Below are 19,477 nucleotides of genomic sequence, written 5' to 3' on the forward strand. Positions count from 1 at the left end.
TCATCAGGAGGACATTTTCTTTCTCACAGTCATCCTAAATTTTCTTCTTTGGACATGGTATGTGCATTCTTAGAAAATTAACTGAGAATTAACATTTCATTCCAAAGAGAATTAACATCACACTCCAAAAGGCACAGCTAAAATTTCAGAATATCTTATTTTAAAAGTAACCTATTAATAGCACTTATTTGCCAAGGACCATTACATGATCCTTAGAAGGCAGGAAAAGTGTGACCTCATTCTAATGATTTGTTCTTTTGTGGTCTCACAAGATTTTTCTTTTCAGGATCTGGTCCATGTTAGCTGTCAATATAATCTCATTTCAAGAAGGACTGTTTGCTCCCCTAGTAAATTTGATCTGTAGATTTTGAGAGTTTGATCTGTAGCCCGTCTTTCCAAGCCATTAGTTCTGTTTAGTTAATTGAAGTAACTTCAGCTTTCATTTAATTTAAATTCATTTTTTCTTTTTCAGAAGCACTATTCTACAAAATGAGTAAATCAAGAGTAAGTATTTTTGGTGTGGCATTTTGAAACAGAGCTATGAAGATGCAAATGAGAGCCTCAACAGATAAACATCAGACATGTGAGTACTGTTTTTAAGATTGAATGCTAACTTGTCCCAGTAACACTTCAGAATATAAAGGAACCAGACTTTAGTGTGTCAGTTTGTTGAGATGACTTTATTTTATCTCCTCCTAAACAATGTAAATTGTAAAACAATGAAATAAAATACTGTGAGAATTAAAATTATCCAGCCTGTGAATCTGAGACAGATCCTGGAATAATTATCTTTGTCTAGTACTGCTACACGTATCTTTTCCATTTTCTTGCTATTTATACTCTCATCAAGGAAAAACATAGTTAAAACCTGAATCTTCTCCACTGTATATGAACACAGATAATGAAAATTCCTTGAACTCCATTTGAGGACATAATCTGACCTTTCTTGTAAATTCTGTCAAAACTGCTGTGTAAATGGAGAAGGAATAATGACAGAGGATACACGTCATCGTCCTTACTAAATCTGTGGAGACTTAGGAAAGATAATGATGACACACATTAACTCAGACAGGTACCACTTTCAAACAGTGGAATTTCCTTTTGGGGAAGTTTCTAGTACATTTCTAGCTCAATGTGTTGTGTTAAAGACCTGACCATGCTGTTTTGAACTGGGTGTGCTCATATATTTACACTGTAAATAACTACTTTTCCATTTGCAAAGGGAAGATGTGGTCTAAATGATGCATGGTCTGACATAAACTGGTATGTGTAAAAATTACGTCAAATATGTTAGTTTGCAGCATTGTAAAGAAATTAATAGAAATACCATTTGTTGTATGAACTATTTTTTCTGGCTTTGTTTATAAATCAAACCTATATTGATAAAAGGATAAATAAATGAAATAAAGCTAGCTTTCTACCTAAAAAAGGCCAGACCCAGGCAGACCAGTCAAGTCAGTCAAATAGTGCAGAAGATAACAATATATGTAATATTATAAAAGATACATCATATATGTACTCTACTGCATATTTATTGCTCATTACAAAGTTGCATAGGTCCTTATTCTTATAGATATTTATTCAGATCTTCAGACTTTGACTGACTTAATCTAAATTTCATTGGGAATGAGTGAGACTGAAAGTTAAAGCGAGTAAAGGATTTAGGTGCTTTAAAGTCTGATTTAGGCTTTTAAGTCCAAAATTGCTATTCATAAATACTAAACTTATTGATACTGTAGCTCAGGGATAGTCTAAAACGTTTAGATGCTTTCTTGATTAGTTTAAATATTTCTCTTTGTCTGTACAGAGAGCAGCTCCAGCACTGCTTTAGCCCTAGTGGAATCCAGTAATTAGATGACACTACTCTTCCATTTTTTGCAGGCCCAATTATTACACCTCTAAGACATAGACAAGACCTAGCTCCTCAGAAAATACAACTATGACAATTTTGTTTCAGGGGAGGGTCTGTGATGACGTTTCATGAAGAAAACTATTGTGTACACTATTCGCCTGGAAAATAAGAGAGTCAGTGATTGTTTGGAAGAGAAATAGACCTGAATGCCTCAGCTGCTAGGAGACTCCCCTCTTTCTCTTACGCTTGTTGCATGTTTCATCTCATTATTGTTACATTCTCTCTGCTAAGAAGTAATTTACAGGTTATTTCGAAAAAGAGTTATAGTATACTGTACATAAGGATATTACCTGGCTCAAGGAGAATTTCTGCCTTCTCAGCTTGCATCCCTTTAATCTGTTATAACCATGAAAAAGAAATGGAAGTTCTCCTAATGTTGTGTCAACTTATGTAGAGGTTGGTTTAATTGTATTAATGTTTAGAGTTATAAGGAAGGTTCTTTGTCGGCAAATGGAAATTCTGGTTGGCCTGACTTTTTAGAGAAGTGTTTTGAGAAGTGTTTTAGTTCTTAATTTTTTCACAAAGGTTTTTTTCAAATGAAACAAGCACAATATTACTTATGCACCATGTCAAATGAGCACTGTCCCATGATGCAGAAAAAACTGTCTCACAAAAATTCTAATTTGCATCTGAACTTTATTGATTAAAAAAAAAAAACAAACACAAATCCAACAACAAAACCTTATACTGGCCTGTGTAGAGCACTAAAACACATATATTGATTATTTTCTACCTGAAGGGTTATTTTTATTCTAATAAATCAGTGCTTGCCTTCATGGATCTCCTTGACTCCAACAGAAAGTATACTTGTGTAAATAACAGAAAATATATAGAGAGTTTTCTCTGTTACAGTAAATGAGATGAAAGAAAATTTTTAAATTTTAATATCTTGGACTATTTTATGTACTTTTGTTGGCCCTTTTTTATAACAACAAATTTGAAGACCTTCCTGCTCTGTTCTCTCTGCATTCAAGGAAAGTAAACTGAGAGAACTAGCTATTGGTCTGGTGAATGCACATAAAGTATTTATCTGATTATTTTATTAGTATTATTATTTATTAGTATTGTTGTGTTTTCTTTTCCAATCGTATGTGCCAAAAAAGTAAATAAGTATACTTCAAAAAACTTCTAAGAACCAAAGTACAATCACTAAATGTAAATACACCTGAGCTTTGTAATTCTTTCATATACTTGGCAGTCATAGTTACAGCAATCCTAGACCAGACCAGCTTCTACTTTAAGTTCTTCCTGGTGCTACTGCCCCTGTAAGGAGCAGGATTAGTTCTGTGATTGACAGAACTTATAGAAACTGTAGTATGTGTATAAGAAGTTGGGTTTTTTCACTTGTTTCCACTTCCAAGTGACTTCAATGGGTAGCTTTTGTTAGCTTGCATTATGCCTGCTGCCAAAAAGAAAAACATATGGCTGGTTTGCGGTCAGGACTGCATTTAAAAGAAGTGGTGGCTTCTGTCCCTTTAAATGAAAAAGAAAGAAGCAGAGTTCTCATGTTCACAACCACCTGAATGTACTGGGCAGATGAGTAGCTAACAGTAGTGTAATATATTTTTACTTAGTGTTTAACATCAAGTAAATAAAGTTCCACTCCAAAGTCTATATGAATGTGAAATTCCAATTAAAAAGGGACCTGCTGAGCAGTTCTACTCCCGCAGTAATTGGAGAACATTTTTTCTTTACACTACCTTCAAGCATGTTTTTGTGGGAAATGTTTAATTCTGTTGGATCTCCATCTGCATTTACTCTTTTTTATCTCATTCTCCCTCTTTATTGGCATCGTGGACCTCCCAGTGTCGAGGTGTAGATATATGATTAGCTCAGTTGTAAAGATGGCTGTGTTAGCTTTCCTACCTCTTTGTACTGTGTCCTCTCCAGTGATTGTGAACACTCTCTTATGGGCTTATCTAATACTGCTCTCTCCTTGCAGTTTTGCAAAGAAAAGAAGTACACCTGTGTGCTGGTTTTGGCTGGAATAGAGTAGCTGATATGCGGCTGGTTTCGATTTATGCTGGAAGTGTTAATAGTACAGGGATGTCTTCCTTACAGCTGAGAAGTGCTTACACAGAGTCAAGGCCTTTTCTGCTTCTCAACCCTCTCCAACAGCGAGGAAGTTGAGGGTGCAGAAGGAGTTGGGACAGTGTCTTGGTTCTAGGCAATTTGGAGGGGTGAAGGCCTCAGACATAAGTCTCCTCCCTCAGATTCAATACCCCTAGTTTATCCAATATAGAGGGAGAGACCAAACACGCTCAGATATAAGTGAAAAAACAACTCTTTACCAAAAGAAATACTAATAACAATACTGATAAAACTGGGTTAAACCAACTGATGAGGACAAACTTCCCAAGCCCCACCCACCAAACCAAACTGAGATGGTGGCCGGCCTCTTCCACTCAGAAAAACACACATTGCCACAGGACAGAGACAAGGTGGCCGCCCTTCCAGGTGGTTTATCTCCCCCACGATTGGAAAACCTGGCAGGAATGGTTAGAGAGTCAGCACTGGTAGGAAGCGGCAGGTAGCTGGGTTTTGATACCAGCAGACCCTTGCATGGTGCTGGAATGAGGTTGCTGTGCTGGTACAGGTAGTCAGAGTAGGGCTGTGGACCCCCAGGCAACTGGAAGGACCCGCAAGGCACCTACTGGATCCAAGGATGAGACTTAGTTGCTGTAATTTCGATGTTTGGTGGTCAAACTGGTGATTGCAGTCCGAATCCATCGAAGTGGTGGTGGAAGCCCTGGGTAGTAAGGAAAGTTCTGTGTGGTGAGGGAATAAAAACCTGTGTTGAGTGAAGTCCCACTGTGGTCTTTTATTGGTCTTAGGCTGGGTGTGAATTCCCCTGGTACCTCCCATGGGGCAGGAAGTTCTACACTGGATCACAGGACATTTCAGGAGTCTTTGACAACTTTCTAAGATGTTACAGTTGCTTGTTATGTTAGCCCAGGTGGATCCATTATGGCCCATCAGCAGAGATGAATATCTTCAGGCCATGTGTGCAAATTGTCCCCATGCTTTCCTGGGGGGGAGTTATCACAGCTGAGTCACCTGTGTAAGGACAAAGAAACACTAGCCTCCTAGGATTTCCCTTTCTCCTTATATTGTCCAACACTCAGCTCGTAGCCTAAGGTGTCAGATGTGCACACCCTCAGTACCTGGATGGTTACTTTGCACATCATCAGCTTGCACCTTGATTGTCTGAGTCATCAGCATTCCAGTCTTTCACACTTGTGGATACATTCTTCTCCTAGGATAGGAGTACCACACTTATCTCAAGTTTACATCACAGTCCAAATTAGTAGGCATATCTGGGGAAAAGAGAAATGAAAAGGTGGATACCAGAATTTTTGTGTAACCCAGAACAGACAGCTAACCCTCCCTAACTAAAGAGACATTCTATACCATATGGCAGCATGCTTAGCATGAAAATCAGGGGGAAGAAGTAGGAAGCAGGGATGTTTGGAGTGATGGCATTTTTCTTCCTAAGTAACCACTATACATGATGGAGCCCAGTGTTCCTGGGGATGACTGACCACCTGCCTTCCCATAGGAAGCGGTGAATGAATTCCTTGTTTTGCTTTGCTTGTGCCACAGCTTTTACTTTACTCATTAAAATGTATTAATCTCAACCCACAAGTTTTATTCTTCCGGTTGTCCCTCCCATCCCACCAGGGAGGTGTGAGCAAACGGTTATGTGGTGCTTAGCTGCTAGCTGGAGTTAAAACACAACAACCTGTGTTTAGACATATGAAGTAATTTGGTGAGACATTTTAGTGTCATGGCTGGTGTAAGGCTGAATTCAATGTGCTAGCATTCTTTTTCTGTAGTGGATGAAAAATAATATGTCACTCAAAACAAATGAAGAGCAATTCATTGTGATCTGCATTAAGATGGTTGAGAAACTAGCTGGCTCCAAAATAGCAAAAATTAAACCAAGTCAGGACTAGAGGGATGGCTAAAAGAAGGCTATATTAGGGAACAGCTGGGTTTGCAACAGTTGGAGTGAATATTTTTCTTGATATAAGATTTTTTGTTCCCCAAGAAATCCCAAGTTTTTCTTGTATGTACATATATCCAGTCTTTAGTGGTGCTTAAATTAGATTTTATTTATGCTTAAATCAGTATGTTGGAGAATGGTCTGAAATCCACTCAGAAGTGCACTTCAATGGAATTGATTTTTCTAAGTTTTTTATAATAATATGCCAAGGGCACCAGAATTCATGAGAATTACAGTGCAGACTTTTTTTTTTTTTTAATTCTCTCCCTTTACTTGTTGGGTCTGGCGCTTACCCTACTGCATTTTTGCAGATGATGAAAATAGGAGGAGTTAGTTTAATGTGTTTAGTAACAAAATGCATCAATATTCTAGGGGCTTGTCATCAAGGAGGTAAAGATTAGAGGTGGATGAGTTTTCCATGCATCTCACAGAGCTGTATGTGTTTTCCAAGGTGCAGGAAAGTAAAAGAAGACTTTTCTAGAGAGAAGAAATGAACAAATATTCTGCACCGATAGTAGGTGAAGAGAAAATGCATATGCCTTACGTGTCAGTAACATTAAAAAGAAGTTTACTTGCACTTGAGTCCTTCTTAAAGATGGGCAGTAATCCTAAAGTACAAAGATTGAACTGATTTCTATACACCACCTGAATGTAGTTAATACTCTGTCCTTTAGCCATCTGAGCAGCTTTCTGCTGGTCAAGCACGACTAAAAAGGTGGACAACGAAAGGAAGAGAAATGACGTAGCTCTCTTGATGCTTAAACACAATCTAAAGAATGGAAACAGTCATTGGGTTTACAGTGTTAATTAATTGATGGGCTTATGCACTTCATATGTGTGTAAAAGACTTGCTTGTTTGAAGTGAAGACTGGGAAGGGGAGGAACTGGTACAAATCTCCTAAAAGCAGTTTTTCCAGACTTTTTATGCTACAGCTTTCACAGGCAGCTGTGGTATACAGCAGATACTGCAGCAAGTGAGAGGTTGAATTAATGGTATTCAACAGAGGCAGGAGGGAGGGGTAGAAGACAAAGTGTCATAAAATCTGTGGAGACCTCTGTATGTGATGGGACTGGCAGTGCCAGGAAAAGGATTTAGAAGGGGTTGAGATGTCATGTCAGAACCTAATGAACAGTAGTTCATTTACCTTCCGGTATCCTGTGGAGAAAATGATAACAGACAAAAGTAATAAGGTTTTTACTACAAATTGTACATATGCAGAGGGCACCCTGGATTCTACCTTCTCCTAGTTTTTGGTGTTTGAAATTGCTGTCATAAAATAAAGCTTTTTAAACAAATTAATTGCTAATATTGAATTTTAATAAAGTAAGATTAGTGATAATGTAGAAAAAAAATCTGTTTTCCTATAACTATACAATAGATACTTGAGGACATAAGCTATATTTTAATAAGTTCTTTTAAAATCCTACCTACAGTAATATAGTCATCTTTTAAATATCAGGGTCATGCTGTATACCATATAGGTATAATAAAACATGAATGCAAAATGACACACTATAATAAATAAAGTTGAACTCTTAAAACAGATAATTTATAGGACACTTTAGTAAGCTTTCCAAGTTATGAAGAGTAAGTAACTTTCAGTGATTATTTTATCAGACACGGCAATTTTTAGGCATCTCAGAATTGTGTCTGCCAAAGAAAAATAAAATCAAATTATTAATGACAGCATGTACCTTTCTTGTCCAAATGAAAAAAAATATTCTGATCAGAAACACTCCCCTGTGTATATGGAGGAAAGAAATCTTCATTTTGTATGAGTGCAAAATGAAAAATGTCTTAAAAAATAATCCCCACATGCTGAAATATGACATGCTATAGATTGATGTTCAATGACTAAATACCATCCTCTGAACTCTTGCCAGGGTTTTTTCACAAAAATCAGCATTTTTCTCAAATAATAATAAGATGTAACTGTCAGGTAAGACAAGCTGAATGTGTTATCAGAGAAAATGGCAATTGGTGATATGTACATTACGTGGCATTTGCTTGGAGTTTTCACTTATCAGCAAGGAGAGTGGAGCACTACAAGCACAGCAAAACTGAGTTTCTTACCAGCTTTGGAAAGATTTTCCACCACTTGTATTATCATATAATTGGAGACTTTTCTCTTGGCAGAAATTGGTTATGCCATATAGGGTATGACCAAGTACTGGATGAGCCACCAGACAAGTTGACACAAGGGTGATCCTCCCGCACTTGTTTTTCTGAGCTATTGAATTTAATTTGAATTCCTATTCAGGTTGCTTAAATACCAAAGCTGATAACCTCTTCCCACTGTTAACCATTTCACTTAGATTTTGGATATATGAACCTAAAATCTATATACATGATTCAAAGTTATTTTCCCAAGTACTTTATAAATAGCTGCATACTTTCAAATTCAGGCAAGCCAAAAGAGCTGGACTGTATTCAGTTTTCACTCATAGGAGCAAAATCTTCTTTCTAGTCTCTCGGAATATAGTTTGAGGTAAATTTCTTTTTTCATGGTGTAATCCACTAAATGAGTGTAACTAAGAATAGATCCAGAAACCCAGATTCTTACCTATATCTAAACTTAGTCTGCAGCATTCTATCAGAAGCCTTCTAAGAGATGGTTCTGGAAGTTTATTCAATGTTCCTAAAACAACACATCTCTGCCTCTCTGGTCTCCTTCGCCTTCTCATGTAATTCAAACGTTCTGGATTGTATTAGATCTGGAAAGTGATAATACTGTGAATATCTTAGAATTCAAACTCAGTCATTTCATCAGAGGAAATAAGTCCAATCCTTCAGTGTTTCCACTAGATTTAAACCTGAGCTTTGAGGCAACTATACTATGAAAACATTGCATCTCTGTCAGAAATATGAAGGTGCCTGATCCAAGTCCCTACTTTACCTGCTATATGGCAGTTTTGAAACTGGAGTTTCCATTGCCCTACCTTTTTTTTCTACTTTTCCCTCAGAAGTGACCTGGAAACTCAGGACTCTGTGGGAGGTAACTGCTGCACAGTTGGTAAGCTAGCTCCTGATATCCAGTGCAGAAACTATTAATCTTCAGTGTGAAATTGTAGATGTGAAAGTGCAGATTTATCTGACCTAGATGAGCTGAAGTATGAGTACCTGAAGAAGACTAAGTGGTATTTCTATAACATATTCAGTCAGTGGCATGTACATAGAACAATTTAAACCACTTTCTCAAGTCTATAGGTTCATCTTTGTTAATATTTTACTTGAGATCAGTAATGAACTTTCAAAGCTAATATTCTGATCAACCTGATTTGCCAGCCTGGTATTGAATGGTGATCCTACAGTACACAAGGTGGATTTTTATTTACATGACAGTAAAAGATAAAAAATGGTATAGGAGTGTGCACAATGTGATCTAGATGTTAAGGGATATTGAATCTGTTGAGATCACGAACAAAGTTATGTCAAAATAAAACATGTTGAAATGTTTGCAGTAAAAATGTAAAGGTCGTTGGCCTGAGGTGCTTTTTTTTCTTCAGATCCATTCCCTGGCATCTTCTAATGTCCATATTACCTCTGTGTTACCATGCTGTCTCCTAATATAGTCAAGCCTGTTTTCTCATAGATTGGCTTGTACAGAAGTAAATTTTGCCTATTGATGTTGCGGAAACCTTTCTGAAATCTCATCAACATGAAAAGAACATTTCTCTATGCTTCATGCTGTTAGCAAAGAGGTTAAAATCAATGATATGTAAAGGCCATCTACCCTTTTAATAAAAGTGTTATTAGCAATTATTATCAAGGTTTCAGGTTGGGTTTAGGTTTTTTTTATTCTTGGTAATGATTTTATTCAGTTACTATATGATCTGTAAAAAACTTATTTTCCTATTTTTTCCCCCTCCTTCTTCTGATGTTTTACCCCAAACTTGTTTTCCAGTCTTGCTATGAATAAGCCAGGGTGCAATCAGCCTCTCAGAACAGCTTAAGTGAAGTACATTGTGGGGTGGGAATAGGAATGGTACAACTAATAAATTATCCATAAGTATTTCTGCTTTTCCCAAGGTGTATTCTCACATGAAAATAAATATTGATTAATTTTTTTAAATTATTGATTTTTCAAATTATCTTGTTTTGATCTCTGTAAGGGAAGTTAGATGTTTCAAATTAAACCAGTATGAATAATATGCTTTGAATTTATCAGATGAGATTAACATGGCTTTTATAGTTCAGCTTTTGTTAATAGTTTTTTCCAGTCATGGTTTCTATAATTTCAGTAATAACTGGCTTTTTAGTCATAAATCTCATAACGTTTTTATACATATATTAACATAGAGGAAGGTCAAACAGGTTTTTCCTAAAAGAACTGGCAAGTGAAGAATTCGAGGTGAAACCTCAAATTCTGCAAATAGGGAAGCAAGCAAAGTAAAAACAGAAGAAAAGAAAAAAACACCCCCAAATCGGGGTTGCAATATGCTAAAAGGTCTGGAGCAATAAAAAGTAAAAACTTTCTGAAACAGAATGAGCAGAACAGTGCATCCTAAACTCCACTCAGAACAAGATATCCATGTGCTACATGCAGTTCCAATATAGAAGTTAATAAAGACTCCCATTCAAAGAATGAATTACAATTTATTTTTGCCATTCCCTCTTGTGCAGAAAGGGAGGAAAAAAGCTAATTGTAGATCTACAGTTCTGATGAAAGTTGCCCATAAGTATGACTGTGTAATACAGTTGCTTTGAATGGTTTCAGTTTCTGGAGGTTTTAGGTTTGTATTCCAGGAAGTTCTCTGTGTAGTCACGAACAGTGTGATCTCACAAAGGGTATTTTTACAGGATAAGGCTATGGATTAGTGGATTATCCCACTGTATTAGGGTGGGGCTTTTTGTTATCTAGCTGCGCTAAGATCTTCCTGCTATCATGTGCTGCTATTGTGAATTTTGTGAGCAGCATATGATTTGTCAGGGGTATCTTAAGCAATAGTGTTTAGGATAACTCTAACTGTGTCCATTTTAGTGTTCAGTATTAGATAAGGAGTCTTTTCACAACTGTGCTTCAGTTCACCTCCAAATATTTTCAGGATTCTCTAACAATTCTTTCCTGATAACCCCGAACTGGTAAAAGGTGCTGTCATGTTAGTGTGCAATTAATGAGCTCTAATCCCTAATGGTAATAGCTCACAGGATCAAACTGGAGTTATTCAGCTATAACCCTTTCAAATATGTATATATATATGTAAAACATGGACTGCTGGTCCTCTGCAGTGAATGATTCACTCTACATATTTCACTCCCATTGTGCCATGTTACTTGCTAAATTAGACATAGTCTATGTTCATCCTTCTATTGTATTTTCTCCTGCTTTAGCAATAGTGAGAATGTATCTTCCCTACCTCACATGACTCAAAGAGGATCTGTAATGGGACACAGAGCTTTTGAAGACAAACAAGCATTTTTAGATCTAGTGATCTCAGCTGGATTGAGCTTCAGAAGTATCAAGGACAACATAAGACAGATAAAAATAGAATGGATATTTAAGATTTGATGCAGGTATTTTAATTCCAATATCTGATAAGAATGCTGTGTTTGAGCTAATTTCTTTGCTTCTTAGTAAATGCACATTTCACTGATTTCAGCAGAGATTACATGGCAAGGTCAGAGATCAGCCTTCATCCAAAAACCACTTTTGCTGAGAATGTGGGACGTTCAGTTCAAGCTTTCTACCTCAGTAAATAAGCACGTTTTAGAATTTTTTTCAACCTGCCAGTTTTACAGATTGGAATTTTAAACTAGCACATAGTTGTCAAGCATGTCAAGGTGTGAGAAATTCACTAGGGAAGAACAAAAGTATAATTTATTGACTGTAGTATTTTCCGAATTATTTAAATGTTATTCCTTTTCTGCCTCTTTTCTCTGAACTTACTATGCTATACTGTCCCAAGGACTAAAAATACAAGGTTGTGTTGAACACCTCCATACAAATGAGTAAATTTGTTTTACTATTCAGAAGAATGAAGGGCAATAGAAGGACTTCCTATTCCCTGAAATAAACCTGCATGTGGTTTGATGTGTTTTCCCCTGTCCCTGACTATGACAAAGAAACATGAATCTCATTATGTTTGAAACAGATTCCAGTTTAAGTCCTGTGCAAGAATTGTCAATCCATTCACTGGCAAAATGGCAACACATAATTGATAGGTCTTCCCAAGCTGGCAACCTCTGGCTGGTATCTTTCTTACAGAGATCCATCTTTCTCTTCTTCCCACTCCCTCCCCCTCCCCCCCTCCCGTGGAAGCTGACTTTCTATGGTGCTTCTAACAAATGCTAGAAGTAATAGTTTATAATTTTCAGTTCCTTGACTCTAAGCCCAGTGGTCTTCCAGTGCTTTTCAAGCTTTGTTTAACCCCACTTGCTGTCCTCAGTAACCCAGACCTGGCATCTGTCATTTCAGTTAATTTCTTCATTTTCAACTCTACTTGGGAGGCTTTTGTTTCATAGCTGAGAACATTTTTCTACATTCCTCATCTCCTTGGTCTGCTGCCCAAATGCCCTATATTTCCTATAGGTGTTTCAGGCTTGTTCACTAGTTTTGGGCTGACTATTGCAACAATTTCATATGCAAATGTTATGTTTGCTATACTCTTAGTTAAAACTATCAGAAGATCAAATACTTGTCTGATTAAGGACCTCACTAGGATCACCACATATTCAGAGAAAGATAGAAGCAGAGAAAGGTGGAGAATTCGCACAGGATGTTGCAAGAACTATTTACTCATTCAATATCTTATGCTGAATTTTGTATTAGTATATTCTTGTGAAAATATTCATTGAAAAATATTCCTCAAAACCCTCTGGGTTTTTGTCAGAAAATTCTGCAGATAGTGACAGAAAACAATTGTCATTGCTTTTTTTTTGTATTTTATTTCTGAGAAAAAAGTATAATAAAACACACATTTGTGTAAGGTTTCAGAGATAAAGCAAACAATATGCTCATCCTTGGTGAAGCAAACTTTGAAGGAAACTGGATGACCATTCTGTTTACTATACACTCTGCCAACTGTGTTGCAAATTAATATACTGAAGACTGCTGGGCAAAATGATTTGCAGATTTTCAGTATGAGTGTGAACTGTCGCCATAAATATAGGTTTATAGATCAAACACTTGGCAGTGCTGAGAACATTGAGAATGACGGCAGCTTTCCACAGAAGGAAATGGTGTTTTGTGTGACCTTGCAGGCATCTTCCATGTGGATTAGCGCAGACAAAGTCTGGATTGATGATACCAGGCACAAGCTCAGTAAGAAAAGTATGTGTGTTTATTACTGGAGGGTAAAGGGCATCTTCGCATCTTCACAGCAAGTTGTTCCCTCCCTCTAAAATAATGTTGATTCCTGTGTTCCAGCTCTCATTCTCAAAATTGTTCTGGGAAAACCAGACTTGACTAGTGCAGTAGCTATTAGAGCCTGTGTAAACAGGCTCAGAAGCTGCAATGTTGATTATGAAACAAAGTTTGAATTTTGGTCTAATTCTTCAGATCACTGAGTACTCTCAGTTTCACTAATAAGATGTGAAGACATTCAGCATTTTTTACAAGGAATTCAACACCTTGCAGAATTAGTCTCTGGATGAATTCCAGTGAGGTGCCCAGGACAGAAAATTGCAATGAATATTAAAGAAATATTTGACACTTTAAGCCACAATAAAAGAGATTCTGTTGTGGCAGATCACTAGCAACCAGAAACTGTGAGTTGAACAAAGTTTTAATTGCTTATAGAGTAGGTACATAATGCATTTATAAATTTATAAAATTACCTTCCGTTTCTTTTTAAATACTAGAGATTGAACTTTTTTTTTTTTTAATTTAAGAAGTCTTAACAGAGAACTGGAAATGGTCACCCCTGACACCATACTTCAAATTGAGGTCTATCCAATCAGTGCAAATAAAAAAGCAGAAAAATGTGGCCTATGTTAAAATAAATAAATAAATAAATAAAAAATGTGGAAGTTCTGTTTGTCCTGCTTTAGAGCTAAGGTTTAATAATAAATTATAACAAATTGAAGTTATTATTAACCCTTTATATGTATTTATATATTATTGTGCTTTTTATTAAAATTTATTTGCATATATTTCATATTAATTTTACTTATATAACTAAAATAAATATCTAATAATAAACATTGTATATATTTAAACAGCATTTTTTTCCCCAGAGCATTCTACGCAAAATAGCTTCCAATCCCTGCCCCACTCTCTGGCTGGTCTTAAATACATAGGCTTTAGTGAAATTAAAAAAGTGCCAATATTGATTTGTTTCAGTGCTGATTAATATGTCAGACAATGTTTTCTCTTCTTAAGTCAATACTCAACTTTTTAAAACTGTGACAAGGGAAAACTAAGTAATTTTAGTTTAATTCTCACAGCTCTAAGTAGTACTGCTAAACATAGTATATTTTTTACTGTATAACTTGCTATAAGATGGGAGATGAAAGCCATGTAAGGTACTTTCTTCTTGCTTTAGAAGTTTCTGTAGTAAGCAGTTACAGCACTAAGAGCAAATGTTGTGTAAATGCATTCTATATGTAATTTTCTTCATATTGAATGCAGATAGAGAGCACTGAAGACACTAGAACTACCAGGTGGCCCTGGAATTTTCTGAAGACCAGAGTGCTTTGATTCTATTTCATATTTATTAATAAACCTGAGAACTGCAATAGCTTGTCATGAATTTTAGGAGTATGAATGCTGGAACACAATCATGAGAGAAAGGGCAAAATATATGAAAAATTGATTGAACTTGAGTCAACTCAGTTCACCTTGGACATGACTGAGGTGATGGTACTTATTAGGACAAATTCTCAAATGCTTGCTTTTCGTTACGTTCATTAAAAAAAACTTAGAATTGCAGAAATATTACTAGAGATTGAGAATGAGTAATTGATGTAATTGATGTTAGGTGGAAACACTAATTGAAAGCTTTGTACTTTGGGACAGATTGAAATAAGGCAAAAAAGGAAGGTGTATGCCCAGTGGAAGCAGGGTCAATTGACATGTGAAGAATACAGAGATGCTACTTGCCATTTTAGGGAGAAAATTCATGCAGCCAAAGCTCAGCTCAAGTTAAAGTTGGCCAGAAATGTGAGGGACAAAAAGAGTTTTTTCAAATATATTAAGGGCAATAGATAGTATAGAAATATTGTTTGCCCATTACAGAATGAGAATGGTCACCTCACAAACAGGGACAGAGATGGGACAGAGGTGTTTAACACTTCCTTTGCATCTGTCTTTAACATGGATGATGGACCAAGGGGGTCTCAGTGCCCTGAGCTGGAGGACTGTGACTGCGAGAATGATCAACTCCCAGTCAACATTGAAACTGTGCAGGATCTGCTGCTCTAGTTAAATCCCTATAAATTTATGGGACCTGATGGGATTCAACCCAGAATTGTCAAAGAGCTGGCTGATGTCATTGCAAAACCTCTCTCAATGATTTTTGAGTGGTCTTGTGAATCTGGAGAGTTCCTAGCTGACTGGAAGCTGGTGAACGTTGTCCCAATTCTTAAGAAGAGTAAGAAACAGGACCTCGAAAACTACAGGCTCATCAATCTCGCTTCAGTGTCTGGTAAAGTTATGGAGAAGATTATTCTGGGAGGTGCTGAAAAACACCTGAAAGACAACGCAGTCGTTTGTCACAGCCAGCACAGCTTCACGAGAGGAAAGTCCTGCTTATCCAACCTGATTTCATTTTATGACAAGGTAACCCACATTGTTATTGATCACCTCAAACAGTACTCTGCACATTTCTCGGGTTCTCTGGGTGTGTTTCTGTAGCAATTTAAGCTCTAGTCAGGACCTCAGGTTTAAATCTTTGTCTGGCTATGTCACCATGATAAAATCTCCCTGGTGTTGGGGCAGGAAATGGACTAGCATCATCGTGCAAGGGGAGGCATGGCCCCATAGGCCTTACGCAGTGCTGAAGCAGGATGGCTCCAGCTGGTTTTAATTAAATATTTTCACCTCCAGGCCTTTTCAGGTTGCTCTTACTCTTGTTTTTCTCACTTTCTTCATAGAGGAATGTGTTTAAAAGTTCTTAGCTTCACTAACGGCAACCGCCATAATGATAACTGCTCACAGGGTTGTTAGTAGGTGGAGGAAGTTCCTAGACTGAATTCCTAAGAGTTAAGTGATGTTTATATAGGAAAGCTTCCAGAATCAGTAATTGATTTAAGTTTTGTACTGAACTCTTTATGGATATGAGTAAAGAAATATGAGAGGAAACGTCTTTTCTGTTTTGGACTGAATATTCTGCATTTGTACTTGCATGTGCATGAGAAGGAGAGAAAAGGAAACTGGAAAGTAACTTGATTTTAAAAGTAACTTGATTTTATAATTATTTTGAGCAATGGAATAGTTCTGTGACCTGTTGTAATGTCTTTATTAACACTGACCCTTAGAATATGATACTGCCATTGTGAACAACATTCTGAGACACAGTCTTGGTCAGTCACTAATGACAAAATGTTTAAACTAGGATCAAAAGAGATTCAAAATATTCACAGATATGTATAAACAGTAATTACTGGGAAGAGGACCTAAAAAAAGAAGGTCATAAGAAGGACAAGCAGAATAGTAGGATGTCAATCCCCAAAATATTTTAATTGTTTCTGCACTAATTTGAGAAGGGAAATAAACAGGAAGAGCTGAAATCTTAATTAATGATCACAACAGTGTCTTAGTTGGCATATGAGACACTCAGTGGGATAATTCACATGATTAGAATATTAGTGGATATAATTTGCTCTAGAAACATCTGCAAGGGGGAAAATAAGAGAATGTATTGCTTTGCATGGCAAGTAGATCCATACAGAGATGATACACATGTTCTAGACAAGGATAAAATGGTCAAATCAGCAGTGAACCACCAGACAAGGTTTGATTCTTGGGAGGGGAAAAAACTTGGTTTTGAAAGAAAAAAAAAAGGCAAAGCTTTCCATTGTACCGATGATGGTAATAAAAATACGTTTTAGAAAATAAATGCAACAAGGCACAGAATTTCCAGCATATTTTTATACATTAAACATGGGAGAGAAAAAGGAAAGCTAATTAGAATTAGATATGTAATTCTAAATATTGTGGAAGAAGGGTAGAAAATATTAAAGTACCAAAAAAACGGGTGAAAATGACTGTGAAAAAGACAGTTTACAATACTTAGAAAAGCAGCAAATCTAAAAGCAATAAATCTTAAATCTTAAGGAAATAGGCTTAATGTCTACCTCTGTGACTAAAAAGTTAAGAGTTGTTAAGCATACCAATACTAATTTAAAAAGTATCAGGACTTTTTTTCCCTGGTGGGTGCAAGATTTGGAAAATAAAATATTTAAGGCCTCCTTCAAAAAAACAATCAGAATTCAAAATAAACCTTGTTCTCTTTCCTGAGCATCAATCTTTTTATTTAATCAAGTACAGTTTCCAGTTTTCTTGCCTTGACTACCTCTTTCTTGGAGAGGACGTGTAAATCTGGGAAGCATGTTGTAGTGGGGTGACCCTGGCTGGATGCCAGGTACCCACTAAAGCCACTCTCTCTCCCTCTGCAACTGGACAGAGGAAAGAAAAAAACAGCTAAGGATTCATGAGTAGAGATAAGAGCTGGGAGAGGTCAGTGACTGATTACCTTCACAGGCAAAACAGACTCAAAGCGGGGATAGTACTTAAATTTATTACTAATGGGATGAGAGCCAAAGAGTGAGAAATAAAACAGTCTTAAAAACACCTTCCCCCCACCCCTCCTTCCTTCCATGTTCTCCCTCCTCCCCCCCAGCAATGCAGGGGGACAAGGAATGGAGGTTGCAGTCAGTTGTTGTTTCTGCCACTGCTCAGAGAGAGGAGTTCTTCCCCTACTCCTGTGGGGTCCCTCCCACAGGAGACAGTCCTTGATGGACCTCTCCAATGTGAATCCATCCCTCGGGCAGCAGTTCTTCCCAAACTGCTGTCCTGTAGGTCACTCTTCCATGGGGTGCAGTCCTTCACGAATGAGCTGTACTGGTGTGGGTCCCCCACAGGGGCCACAAGTCCTACCCGGGAAAAACCTGCTCCAGCATGGGCTTCCCTCTCCACGGGCTGCAGGTCTCCAGCAGGACCCTGCTCCATCCTGGGCCTCCCACAGCGTCACAACCTCCTTTGGATATCCACCTGCTCCAGCACAGGCTCCTCCATGGGCTGCAGGTGGGTCTCTGCACCCCGATGGTCCTCCATGGGCTGCAGGGGCACAGCTGCTCCACCATGATCTGCACCAGGGGCTGCAGGGGCCTCAGCTCCGGTGCCTGGCGCACCTCCTCCCTTCCTTCTACACTGACCTTGATGTCTACATTGTTGTTCCCATGTTCCCACTCTGCTTTTCCCTGGCTGGAATTCTTTCTGCGCCACAACCTTCTGTTCTTAAATATGTTATCACAAAGGTGTAACTATTACTCCTGATTGGATTGGCCTTGGCCAGCAGCAGGAAGCCCGCCCTGGAGTCTGCTGGCATTGGCTCCACGGGACAGGGGAAGCTTCTAGCAGCTTCTAACAGAAGCCACCCCTGTAGCCCCTCCTCCTGCTACCAAAACACAGCCACAGAAATCCACTACACATGTATAGGGCTTCCCCAAACGATGTGGGGAAGCCCCCTTCATACAGGGGCTTATAGAGATCCTTGCATTTGCTAAGCCTGTGTTTGCTGAAGGTGCTAAAAGCTCACATGGGCGCAAGAGAAGACTGGGTAAGATTTTGGAGGAGATAAACACTAATGGTGGTTACATGCTTCAAAAGATACATCTGGCTCAGGGAGTCCCTGAACTGATTGGAGCTTGAGAGGTAATTAAAAAGTGGTACCCAATAAATATGTCCTTTCTTCTGACTTTTATCACTACAGCCACTACTGAAAATATTACCCTGCCTTGAGGGGTCATTGGTATCTAACCATACATGTGAGACTAGAGCCCGGAGTCCCAGCCAGGGGATACTCTTCCTGTTGCAGGGCAAGTGGAACCAGTGTCTCTGCTGTTTCCTAGCAGATGCAATGCATCAGGATGGTCACAGAGCTGGAAAGCTCTATATAGCTTCCATGGACAGGCAAAAGAAATGGCGTGATGCTAAATGAAAGAGAGTTCTGTCTGCAAAGGGAAATGTAAGTTCTTTTCTCTATTTGCTTGTTTGAAACATGACACCTTTTAAAAAAAAAAGTATAAAAATGTGTCTCTTACATACATTACTTGAAGGAGGTAATAATTTAGTCTTAATTCCGTCAAAGGTGAACTTTTATTCTCACTCAATATTTTTAATTCATAGGGTCAGGTTTTAAATAAATACATAAATAGAGAATGGCAATTTTAGGTTAGGCAAGCGTATTTGCAGTTGAATTGGTAGATGTTTAAGATTGGTAAGATTTAGATGTAGCTTTTTATTTCTTCCTCAGAGTACTGAGATTATAGTTTGTACAGGAGGCTGTTACTAGTTGAACTGGGAATATTTGGAAAAAAAGATATTGTACAGCAGATATCAACTTAAAATCATTATCTTATGTCCATAAATTTGGATATAATGAGTTCTCACACTTGA

The 19,477-nt window shown here is 37.6% G+C and overlaps 1 long non-coding RNA gene across 1 annotated transcript in view; it reads left to right on the forward strand.

Annotated features, from left to right (window-relative positions):
* The first annotated feature begins 464 nt into the window (after nt 1-464).
* Nucleotides 465-19,477, forward strand: part of LOC120323833 — a 46,178-nt gene continuing 27,165 nt past the window's right edge. Inside the window, exon 1 of the long non-coding RNA XR_005564711.1 lies at nt 465-583. This is a non-coding gene — a long non-coding RNA (uncharacterized LOC120323833). The remainder of the gene's footprint in view (nt 584-19,477) is intronic.

The sequence above is a fragment of the Pipra filicauda genome, unplaced genomic scaffold (assembly GCF_003945595.2).
Source record: "Pipra filicauda isolate LSUMZ 115617 unplaced genomic scaffold, ASM394559v2 scaffold350_size761097_pilon, whole genome shotgun sequence".
NCBI lineage: Eukaryota > Metazoa > Chordata > Aves > Passeriformes > Pipridae > Pipra > Pipra filicauda.